We start from the raw sequence: 13201 nt of genomic DNA, 5'->3' as shown, positions 1-13201 counted from the left end.
GCAAGAAGAAAGCTATTGTTGAAAGAAAGCTAAAAGAAGTCCCATTTGCAGTTTTCGAGCCATGTGAGGGACACAGCAAACATGTGGAAGAAGGTGCTCGGGTCAGTTGAGACCAAAATTGAACTTTTTGGCCTAAAAGCAAAACGCTATGTGTGGACAACTGAACATCACCCTGAACACACCATCCCCACCGTAAAACATGGTGGTGGCAGAATCATGTTGTGGGGATACTTTTCTTCAGCAGGGACAGGGAAGCTGGTCAGAGTTTATGGGAAGATGGATGGAGCTAAATACAGGGCAAACTTAGAAGAAAACCTGTTAAGAATCTGCAAAAGACTTGAGACTGGGGCGGAGGTTCACCCTCCAGCAGGATAATGACCCTAGCCAGAGCTACAATGGAATGGTTTATATCAAAGCATATTCATGTGTTAGAATGGCCCAGTCAAAGTCCAGACCTAAATCCAATTGAGAATCTGTAGCAAGACTTGAAAATTGCTGTTCACAGAAGCTCTCCATCCAATCTGACAGAGCTTGAGCTATTTTGCAAAGAGGAATGGGCAAAAATGTCACTCTCTAGGTGTGCAAAAGCTGGTAGAGACATCCCCAAAAGACTTGAAGCTGTAATTGTAGCAAAAGGTGGTTCTACAAAGTATTGATTTAGGGGGGCTGAATACAAATGCACGCCACACTTTTCACATATTTATTTGTAAAAAATTTTGCAAACCATTTATCATTTTCCTTCCACTTCAGAATTATGTGGCACTTTGTGTTGGTCTATCACATAAAATCCCAATAAAATACATTTACGTTTTTGGCTGTAACATGACAAAATGTGGAAAATTTCAAGGGGTGTGAATACTTTTTCAAGACACTGTAGTTCCATTTTAAGATGAGGTCACAGACATGATATTTACAGGTATCTACAGTTGTCTATTGTTTAGTACAAAGCAGAACTAGCTTCTTTACAAGGATTGAGAGCACTCAAACCTCCCCCCACCCCAATCCAATCAAAATGGCACACGGCTCGCTGCATGGCAAGGCTCCCGCAAGCGACACAGCAATTCACACATTAGAGAAATGTCAGCACATAGCAACTGTACTTCCATTATTGTTTTTATAACAATATGGCATTTCGGACGGTAAGGCGTTACCCACATGAGCAGCCAAAACACGTTAGCTTTACTGTCATGTTTGGACTGTCAGTGCTGTTGCAGTAAAACAATAATTGCGGATCATTTACCATGCGCGGGCATTTCTCTACTAGTTTCTTGACTTGTCCTATGGCCAAAATCAAAATGTGAACATTTCCCACAACACTCAATAAATGTATAAAGGGAATAGAACAGGATAAATATTCTGTTTACAAAAAAGATTAAATTGGTGTCTCTATTTAGCAGAAGGGTGTTGTATCTTCCCTACCCATCAAATGACACAACCTTTAGGGGTTTTCAGCCGTCTGAGAATACCAGACATTAATAACACACCTTATTTATCAAACTGTTACCAAACGCCAATCAAATTTAAATCTGCAAAGGAAAAGGCAGATAATGAAAGTCTGATTCTATCTGGTGGGAATTCGAGATAAAAGCACCACACCAAAATGTCATCGCCCAGATACAAATTTATTCCAAGGTAAAATGAAATAAAATCTGTCACATAGCTAATGGGTTTCGGGGCTCAACACTCCTCCTTCATCAGGACTAAAGAACAAACAACACAACATAAACAATATAATATACACTGAGAACCCAAAAATACAAACATCTACCACTCAACATACACGCAAACTACATTTATACAAAGCATGCAACTCACAACTATGATTATGGCGACTACTGCAAAACAATTTGAATCATTTGTTCTCATAGTGATAGAAATGGTTATGCCGGTAGAAGTGATACTGATTTCACACAACGGCACCGCATTCATTTTATTGAATTTAATATAATTATAGTATTTTATGGAATGATACATGATTACATCATAAGATATAATTTTATCAATTAGCATCATTGACACTAATTTCTTGGAATGATTATACAAAGATATAAGCATATTAATTTAGGTATATTATGTCAGTTATTAATATTTTTGATAATTTTATCTTCTCAATAAATCTGCTATTTACTTTTAATTTATTGAAATTGGTACTTTTGTGCTAGTTGGATTTACCCATAAGACTTATTTCTATTATATTGAGTATTAGTATAATAGATATTTTAACTACTTTTTAGATTAGATCAACTTATAATTATTAGTGGTTTGTATTTTTATATTCTCCGTGCATTTGTATTGTTTATTTTATGTTGCTTGCTCTTTATCCCTGATGAAAGGGAAGTGTTAAGCCTTAAAACACGTTGGCTTTGTGGCAACATTTATACAATCTTACCTTGGAATAAATTTGTTTCTGGATGATAAAGTTTAGGTGTGATGCTTCCAAAGCTGGCCATAGACTGATGGAAATCCCTGATGAACTGGCTGAATTTCGATCTGTGTGTGGCCTCCCCCAGACAAGCTGGACATTTTCCAGCAGATCGATGGGTGCAGCCAATTTTGTGTAAATAGAGGAATTGTTTTGTTTTTTCCATTCAGCCAGAAATTAACCATGTATGGTCAGCTTATCTCAAGTTCCCCCAAACCAGGAACATGGTAGAGGTGCTTGAGTGTGGAAATGCTGATAGACCTAAGAATCCAGACATCCTCGTCAAAAACCCCAATGCTTCTATATCATTAGGATAATTATAAAGTTTCAGCACTATCCTTACAAATTTCTTTCTGATTTTATGTGGTGGCAGTAGGAAAATGCAGACAATTCTCTCTGCAAAAATGTTGGTATATTAGGACAAATGTCGTAACATCAACTTTATGTAATGAATCAATCCTTTGGCACACCCAGACATATTCATCATTTTATCCCATGTTGGTTTTGTGTTGGAAAGGCAGGGACGCCTGTTCTAATCTGGCTGTATCTCACACATCTCAATCAGCCCCAACACTCTCACTTTTCACAGTATGTACAACTAGAGCATGTTACAACCTAACCCCAGCAAAGCTTTCCCTGATCCATCTCTTTGACATATCCTTTGTTCAACTCTTCAGACCAGCTAAACTCGTTCTTCATGGTCAAGTTCTGCCTACTGGAACCCACACTGCACCCACTGTTAGTAATAAGTCTTAATAATACCTGTGTTTTCAGAATGTTTATCAACAGGAGAAAGCTTTCCATTCCGCTGTGGATCTACCCAATCTATTTCCACGCCTTGAAATTAGGAGTGTTCTTAAAGTGCAACCATAAGCAAAATAAGAGCAAACACAGGCAAAATAAAACCCAAGACATTTGTGATGCAGTCTATCCTCGGCATTAACACACCCATTTTTGTTTTTATGCTTCCTGAGTCCCTCTGCAACCTAGTTTTTTTTTTGTCAAATAAAGGTTTATTTAAGGCATTTTCAGAGAATAACAAGAAACGAGATAACAGTTTGATATACAAAACCATGTAAAATGTTACATTGTAGTAAAAAACAGTGCCAAGGATAAACATTCAGGCAATAGACCAGGGGTACGAGGCCCCTTTTGGCGGCACTCGACTCCCTCCCTATCAGCAGAGCAGGGACGTGTCAGTGAGACACTAATGGATTCCAATTTCAGAGTTCCCCACACCGCACTGAGGGGGAGGCAAATGTGCCCCCACACATTGTAAAAGATGGGAAACATTGTTTGGTTCTCTAACTTTGCTGTAGCTGTGATCGTCAGCTTCTGTGTCGGATTTTGACGAGTTCTGCTAGGAGGGGAGGTCCCTGTTTCCAGGAGGAGGAGGAGAACTGTCATTGGCCACTGTTAAAACCAATCACAGTCCTGCTAGCCCCGCCCACCATCTGGAGGAAGATGAGTCGCTTGATTGCTACTACCAATCTCAGAAAGAAGGGATTTCACTGTGATTGAGAAAACTCCAATCAGGTGACAGTTTGTGGAATTACTGTTGAGCTTCTGGGAACTTTGTTGAAATTATTCCTGAACCTTTGTGTCACTTACTACTGAACCCCTCTGCATTCTGTGTCCCTTTAAGCCACAGCCAGTATTCAGCGCAATGAAAATCAAACCCAACCACTTTTTCTCAGCTGCAGGGGCCCAAGTGGTGGAACAGATGAGCAGAGGGGGTTCAGTGTTGGGCCAGATGAGAAGAGAGTTACAGTGGTGGGAGAGATGAGCAGGAGGGTACAGAGGTGGGGCAGAGGAAAAAGGAGGTACATTGGTGGGACAGATGAGCAAGGGATTACAACGGTGGGGCAGAGGAGTAGGGGGGGAACGGAGGTGGGGCAGATGTGCAGAGGAGAAAGGAGGTACATCGGTGAAACACATAAACAGGGGGTTACAGTGGTGCGGCAGAAGAGCAGGGGGAACAGAGGTGGGACAGATGTGCAGGAGGTACAGTCGTGGGGCAGATGAGAAAGCAAGTTACAGTGGTGGGGCAGATAAGAAAGGGGGTTACAGTGGTGGGGCAGATGAGCAGAAAAGTTCAGTGTTAGGACAGATGAGAAGATGGTTCAGTGGTGGGGAACATGTGCATGGAGGTACAGTGGTGGGACAGAAGAAAAGGGTGGTGAAGTTGCAGGAATTGGGGCTGATCTGAGGCGTGAGAGAGCAGGATGTTAATTTCTCACTACTAAAGTAGTTTACATAGTTTACAGCATTTACTTTATAAAAAATCCTTTTCGTGATTGAGAGTGTGAAGTTGACATTTTTTTGTTATAAAATCAGCACGCTCAATTTCCTTGAAAACATTTTTCCGCACACTGTGCTCAAAAGGTTGCCTACCCCTGCAATAGACCATAGAAAGCACATTTGTACCTGTGGTAAATAGAAGCCTACACCTTTACCAAGGAAATGACTACAATCGTATAAGAATGAATCATTAAGAAAAAAAAGAAGGGAAATAAGTAAAAGAAGAAAGCTTAACTAAACAATACCAATAAGAGATGTGACACGCGGCCAGGCTGTTATGTTTTGGAAGTGGTCATTTAAGTGCAGATATACAGTATAGTCAACCAGAAATAGGAACTAGTTTGGGGGGTATTGTAAAGGGAGTGAACTTAGGCAGAGGAAGGACTAGCTGATCGCTGATGTAAGTCTAGAAAGCCCCTGGGGGGGGGGGGCAAGTACTAAAAAACAAATAAAATTAAATAAAAAGAAATAAAAAGAAAAACAATCAGTATATCCGATTCACTTAGAGACTATAGCTTGGAAGGCAGCGGAGTCGCTATAAGCCCTCCAAGCCGGTCCAAGTAGTGCGAATTTTCTCTAGGTCTGCGCTATCTTCCACCACGAGTGTCTCCATTGCTGTAATGTAATTGAGTATCTGGGTCCATTCAAGGATATGAGTAGGTTCAGTATTTTTACAGTGCCTGGAGATAGCAACACGCGTGGCCCCGCAACCTAGATTTATTTGTTGATTCTGTCAGATGTTATTTTTCCACTTCCCTTAACTGGGTGACAATGCTGTCCGCTCTGGAGTGAAATGCTACGGCAATGTTGTCACCCTGTATATAGGGTAGTCGTAGATGGACAGGGAGTATTTTTAATATACTTTAAAGCAGAACTTAACTGTATCTCTGCACCACAAACTTAAAGTGTTACTAAACCCAGTAATATGAAAATAGTTCACCCCCCCCACAGTGCCCACAGCTTATAAATCATCTTTTTACATTAAAATATTGCCACTATATACCTTTTTTGATGATCTGTATACCACGGTTACATGATAAACTGCACAGTTTCTCTAGTGCTGAGAGTTCAGGAAGGAGGAGATTTCCACTGCAGTCTGAATACACGCCCACATATGTGATGTCATGTGACCTGGCTAGCTCTGATCAACAAGTAAATGTTCTCTCTAGCGTAAAAAGACACAACTGAGCATATGCAGGTCGGCTACCCTGCCCGTGTTAGCTGGCCTTCCCCAGATAGACAGTGCAGGAGGGAAGGATCTGTGCATACAGGATAAAACAGCCTTTTTACACAATGCAGAGGATTAACTCCTTAAGTTCCACAGTGAGTATAACAAGCATGCTATGCTGCATATACAGACTGATTTTACTATTGTGGGTTAAGTAACACTTTAAAAAAATGTAAATAATTTTTAATATTCAGTGCAAACTCGCCCATCCATCCATGTCTCTATGTTTTATTTTGTTGAGAAATCACTTTAAACCCCCCCCCCCCCCTAGCATTTCTAGCCACAGCCATCTTGAGTACAGGCAGATGATTCATGCAGCATTTGCTGCCTGCAATCTCTTAGCTCAGGCATGCAGGCAGGAGGGCATGCTTAAAGTGGAACTTTACTCTCCCAATCAACATTGATTATTTTAAATCCTTATTCTGCTAGCATTAGTAAATAGATAGGAAAGCATATTATGTACTTGTTTTAATTTTTTTTTTTACATTTCTTCAGTTACTTCCTGTTTTCCTGCCTAGGCAAATTATGTCATACATTCCAGAAGTCTTCAGGAGGGGAGGAGAGAAGGAGGGGTTTTCTCAGCTAAGCACACTCTCCTATTTGCATACTTGAGCAAAGGGCAGGAAGTAAATACTACATGAATCATTTGCCCTTACTCAAGATGGCCACGGCCAGAAAAGCTAGGGGGGAGATTTTCAATGCGATTTCTCAGCAAAATAAAGCACGGAGACATTGATGGATGGGGGAGTTTGCTTTGAATAATAAAAATGAATTAAATCACTTTTTTTGGTTTGTGGTGCTCACATGCAGTGAAGATCCCCTTTACCAATAAAGAAAAATAGGCATTATAAACGCTTTAAAGTCTCTAGCCATATTTCATACAATAATAAAGTGAATTTTTAAGAAATGAAAAAACGTGTGTGTTCCACATGCATGTTCACACTCTGTTACAGATGAGTGTCCTGTGCTTCTCATAGATTGTATATTTTTCACATTCCTCCACCACTGGGCCAAGCTGTAATCCACCAGCGATTCCAATAAGAAATGCTCACTCATCAAATGGCGATTACCCCTTATAAATAAAAAGGTCAGTATTTGTCTAAAACTCGCCCCTTTTTAACAAATGAAAACACCAAGCTCCTCATTCACTCCCTTGTTATCTCTCGCTTTGACTATTGCAACTCCCTTCTCATTGGCCTGCCTCTCCATAGGCTATCCCCTCTTCAGTCTATCATGAATGCTGCTGCCAGACTTATCCACCTTACCAACCACTCAGTGTCTGCCAACCCTCTCCTCCAATCCCTACACTGGCTCCCAATCACCCAGCGAATTAAATTCAAAATACTAACCACAACATACAAAGCCATTCACAACTCTGCCCCGAGCTACATCACTAATCTTGTCTCCAAATATCACCCAAATTATCCTCTCCGCTCTTCTCACGACCTCCTACTCTCAAGCTCTCTCATAGCCTCCTCCCATGCTCGTCTCCAGGATTTCTCCAGAGCCTCTCCCATCCTCTGGAACTCGCTATCTCCACTGGTCCGGCTATCCCCTGCTCTTGCTACCTTCAGGCGATCCCTGAAAACTCATCTCTTCAGGAAAGCCTATCACGTCTCCAACTAATCTCCTACCACTTCCATCATCTTATTCCCCACAGTTACAACCTTTTGTACCATCTGCCCCACCCTATTAGATTGTAAGCTCTTCTGAGCAGGGTCCTCTTAATCCTCTTGTATTTTATTGTATTGTAACTGTATTGTCTCCTTTTATATTGTAAAGCGCTGCGCAAACTGTTGGCACTATATAAATCCTGTATAATAATAATAATAATGTGGAAGAAACCACTCCACTCTGCTTCCAGCATATCATTCATGAGCGCCACCTGAGGCCCCTGCCTCAATTGGCGACAGGGCCCTGTAAATTCAAATATTAAAGTAAAAAATATATAACATTAATACTACTTTAAAGTGTATATAAAGCCAATGTTTTTGTCTTGCTTGTGTTTGCTTTAAATTAGACTACGGAAAGGTTAAAAATATCAAGTTTTTATGCTGTCTGTGATTTCTCTTTACTTCCTGTCCCAGATATTACAGTATAACTAAAGGTAAAACTTTTATTTATTTTTTATTTTTTTAGTTTTGGATAGAGTGGAGAGAAATGAGAACACTCCTTAGGGAATTTAACTATCCCCATTTGTCCCATGTACTGTTATCATTAAAACTGAAAGGCAAAGAAAATTCCACATTTTGTTTTGTTCCCAGAACAGTAATAGGGAAATCTTCCAATTTGGACACTAGTTCTGGTGAACTAGATGGAGCCCAATGGATTCCCCTAATCTGCAGGGATTTCCTCTCATTTCCTGCTATGGCAATGGGACAGGAAGTGAAGGTAAATCTCCACAATAGAACACAGATGGCATAAAAAAAACTGACAGGGATTATAATCCTCCCATACTCTATCCAAAACAAAAAAGTTTTGCCTATAGTTCTTAGTTAGAGATGGGCTATAGTTGCCTATATTTCTTAGTTAGAGATGGGCTATAGTTGCCTATAGTTCTTTAGTTAGAGATGGGCTATAGTTGTCTATAGTTCTTTAGTTAGAGATGGGCTATAGTTGCCTATAGTTCTTTAGTTAGAGATGGGCTATAGTTGCCTATATTTCTTAGTTAGAGATGGGCTATAGTTGCCTATATTTCTTAGTTAGAGATGGGCTATAGTTGCCTATAGTTCTTAGACTAGTTAGAGATGGGCTATAGTTGCCTATAGTTCTTAGTTAGAGATGGGCTTTAGTTGCCTATAGTTCTTTAGTTAGAGGTGGGCTATAGTTGCCTATAGTTCTTTAGTTAGAGATGGGCTATAGTTGCCTATAGTTCTTTAGTTAGAGATGGGCTTCAAGCAATACAGTCTGGTCAAGAACCAACTTTAGCATGTGATTGGACAATGAAGGAGCATAAGCATACAAATGAGGTCTCCCCTTCGTAAGTATGTGCCATGCAAAGCAAGAGAGCCCTAAATGGCTCCTAGTGCTATGGTGCAGAGAATGAATAAAATTGATATTGAAGTAGATCAACGGTACTTTAGTTCTATGTGAAGATAAATTTCATGAATTTTAATGAATATCTGGAGTTCTAAATGAAAAACACGGATGTTTTAAAAGTTTTAAATGAAAGTATGGATGGTTATCAGCACTGCTCTAGTTAGTCTATAATTACAGCCCTAGGTGGTTGTTATACCTCATTTATCTACAACGTAAAGTAAAAGGCTTTTAGCCGTTAAAGACTACTGTGAATAATCCTTACAAGAAAGTGTGCATTATAAAAACTTACTCATGCAAAAATTCAGGAGAAGATTAAATAAAAAGAACCTCCGATTTAATAAAGCCAAGGCAAGGGATGTTTTAAGGTGGGACCAGGATCTGTCAGTGGAAAAATGACAGCCTGTCCTCAGAAACTGGGTCACCTAGTCTATTACTCAGGGTGTGACAGACCTATGCTCGGTTCTAGACACACACACACCAAAAAAAAAAAACGATTGTGACATACATGTGGGTTGTCTTCTCAGCTCTTTTAAAATAAAAATGTAATTTTACTAGGCAGGTATTACCCGTGGCAGAAAACAGCTGAGTCTATGAAAAGTAGGACATACAGTATGTGAGCCATAGATGTAGATTGTACCCAGAAGTCACATAATTGGACACAAACTGGATTTGTTCATAATAATAGTATAAAAAAAAGCTGAAAATAGTATGAAAAAGCAGAATATCGTGTCCTCATAGAATTATTAGAGATATCAGAGCAGACATTGCAGGCTTGCTTTTGAAGGTGAGGGCTCCATGGCTGCAACCCTGATTCTTGTTTCACTACTTTGTGATTGACTTACAAGGAGGTGCGTGTCAGGAACCCCCAAACTTGCAGGCTACATGGCTGATCTAGGGATCTGAATTGTGGTGTTCATACCTCCACCCTGTAGATGTCACTGTTTATAGTTGTTACAACTAGAATACTTTCTATACTGTACAAGTTGGATCCAGTTCCTATTCCTGTCATTATATAGTTATTATATATTCTCGGATGCCTGAATTTGTTAATAAACCGTTTTCTAACTACTATGCCTTACAGACTCTAGGTCACAAGAATGGCAACCTTTTCCCTTGGTGCTCATAGACCATTGTATGTCTGATCCTATCCAATTTGAAGAAAACACATGACGGCAAATTATTAATTTCTGCTCTCAAGAATTTACTGCAGTGCAACACTTTTATAAATGTGCATTAAAACATGGGCATAAGTGTGATAGACCCCTCCGGCCACCAGAATAAAGTCAGAATAAAAAGATATCAACCAGGTTAAAAAAAAGATTATTTGATAATCCACTGTCCCCCATTTATCAGGGATGGAAGCACAGTACAGGCCCTCACATACTGTAGATACTCATGCTCATAGGATCTTACCAATATCTATCAGCTAGTTCCCTGTATTTGTCTTATACATTAAGCTATATCTCTTATTTTTCTTATATAGTCTCCCAAACAATTGTATCTAAAGTATAAGTTTTTTTTTGTCTTTAGTATTAGATAGATTAGTTAAAGGTTAAAACCTCTGTAATTTTTTTTTTTGCTGGCTTAAAGCGGAACTAAACCCTCCTATTATTTACAGCCAAGGAAGCTGCCATCTTAGCCTCTTTTTGATTTACAGTTGCCATGGTGCTGCACATATGGTCAGTTATGACACCAGCCATTTGATGGCTTGACAAATCGGTTGAGACAAGAAATTGTGACCGTTATCTTTAATGGCATGTCTTGAATGTACCTGTTTTAGGAAAAGTGTTAAATAAATTTTGGAACTCCAACCATCGATTTCACGGTATCAAAAAAACAGCATGCCTGGCATGCTAATTGTCACATTTGCTTGTGCACTCAACAAACTGTCAAACCATTAAATAGCCGATGTTATAACTGATCACATGTGCAGCACCGTGGCAGTTGCAGAAGCTAAGATGGCAGCTTCCTTTGGCTGAAAAGGATAGGAAGGTTTAGTTCTGCTATACGTTTGATTGGGGAGATAGGAAGGAAATCTCACCAAAAAGGGGGAAACCCTTCTAGAGGGTTGTCCCCTCATCTCCTGTACTATATTGTATTTCTGTCCCAATGACAGTTATCACTAAAACAAATACAAAGTTTCAATGTTCTCAGTGGAGACAACAATAGTGAACAACAGTAAAAATCAGTCTGTATATGCAGTAAAGCATGCTTGTTATACTCACTGTGGAACCTAAGGGGTTAATCCTCTGCATTGTGTAAAAAGGCTGTTTGAGCCTGTCTTCTCTGATCCTCCCCTTCTTCCACTGTCCCCAATCCATCTCCTGATAGAACAGAGCCTAGGGGGCACTCTGCACGTGCTCACTTTGATGTGTATTGCTAGAGAGTTTTTTTCTTTTTCTTGGGAGGGTGCATGTGATCAGCACAGGGACAACCAGCACTGTCCAGGCAGAGGGTCAGGGGTCCTGCAGCCCCATAGGACAGTCAGAGGAGAATGAAAATTCCTCCTACAATCTTTAACCAGACACTGATAGAATTCATAACACTGCTATATACTGCTGATGAGAAAAGGTATTTAGCCGTGTATATTTACTAAAATAATTGGATTTTCATGTTTTGTGTACTGTGGGAGACCAGCTATAGTGAATGCAGAGTCCTGGGTTTAGGAAAACTTTAAATTGCTCTGCAACTACAAGATACATATGCTCTTAGCTTTGCACTGGGCTACACTTAAAATGGAGAAGGATCTATTTATTCTGTGTGGGAGTGTGTTGAGAGCCCAATCATTTTAAGGGGGCTCACTAACCCAACCTGCCTATTTAGTGCATTGCATCTTTTACTGTTCTAAAGAAAGTTTTGGCTGAAATACACTTTAAGCAGCAGGTGAGGAAGTACAAAAGCAGGAGAGCCGAAAGATGCAAACAAAGCTAAAAGTGAAATTCGTCTGTAATAAGACAACTTTAATCCATGGAACATGTAAGGTCAATAAAAATGATGGAGCTATAATAGCCACCAAATCAGATTCATGTTTTTGGTCTGACCCTTAATTATTCCCAAGGTCTAATAGTATTTTTTATGTAGTGGGATACAGGGCTGAGAGAAAAACCATTTAACAATTACAAGGGTGCTTACTATAGTCAGCCTTTATTCACTTATGTAAAACCTTTATACCGAAAGGAAAAAAAAAAACTGTTTTGGTAAGCCGAGGCACCTAATTTTAACACAAAAAACTGGTAAAACTTATTGACTCGAGTATAAGCCTAGGGTGAGAAATGCAGCAGCTACTGTAAGTGCAAAAGAGGGTCCACAGTGCCCATTTGCAGCCTCACTGTGCCCATTTGCAGCCTCACTGTGCCCATTTGCAGCCTCACTGTGCCCATTTGCAGCCTCGCTGTGCTCATCTGCATGCCTCACTGTGCATTCTGCAGCCTCATGTACCTGATCTCCAGAACACCGGCGCTGTGACATGCAGTCTAGTCGGCGGCCATCCAGTGTAACAAACCCCCGTCTCCTCCTCGTCCTCGTTCGTGACGGAACACTGATTCAGTTTCCCAGCAGTGGGTCAGAGTTCCGCCTATCACGGACGAGGACGAGGAGAAGGCGGGGTTTTGTTACACTGGACGGCCGCCGACTAGACTCCATGTGACAGCGCCGGGAGATCAGGTGCATGAGGCTGCTGATGGGCACAGTGAGGCAGGGAAACTCGAGTATAAGCCGAGGGGGGCTTTTTCAGCACAAAAAAATGTGCTGAAAAACTTGGCATATACCCAAGTATTTATGGTAATTGTTTTATACGTCTTATCTGGAATTAAGCTTTAATATGTATGTCAATTTTATCTAAATCCGCTAGTCCATCTGACACTACCTTCTCCCCAAACTGACAATGCTGCTGTCCAAGGATGTCTACGTTACTCCTCCATACAGAGTGGGGACATCCTAAGACAGGAACTATGTTACTGGCCATATCACTAGGTAAAAATAAAGGAAAAAAGCCTGCTAAAACTAATGCAGCCACCACATTTGAGGACTAGTAAGCTGCAATATATATTTTTTTTGTATTTGGTTTTAAAGCTGCTTTAAAAAAAAACTGACCATCTGAAAATGCTTGTTTTCTGGTTGCCATGCTAGTACTCTTGCTTCATTACTTTGAGTCACTAAATTGGAATACATATATAGATCAGGAATACTTCCTTTGAGCATTACCAGGTGGG

The 13201-nt window shown here is 40.2% G+C and overlaps 1 protein-coding gene across 3 annotated transcripts in view; it reads right to left on the bottom strand.

Annotated features, from left to right (window-relative positions):
* ELL3 (elongation factor for RNA polymerase II 3) overlaps positions 1-13201 on the bottom strand; it is a 177652-nt gene that overhangs the window by 50126 nt on the left and 114325 nt on the right. The gene's annotated exons all lie outside the window — the stretch shown is intronic.

The sequence above is a fragment of the Aquarana catesbeiana genome, linkage group LG03 (assembly GCF_042186555.1).
Source record: "Aquarana catesbeiana isolate 2022-GZ linkage group LG03, ASM4218655v1, whole genome shotgun sequence".
NCBI classification, from domain to species: Eukaryota; Metazoa; Chordata; class Amphibia; order Anura; family Ranidae; genus Aquarana; species Aquarana catesbeiana.
The sequence above is the reverse complement of the archived record's forward strand: the minus strand, read 5'-3'. Positions and strand labels throughout refer to the sequence as shown.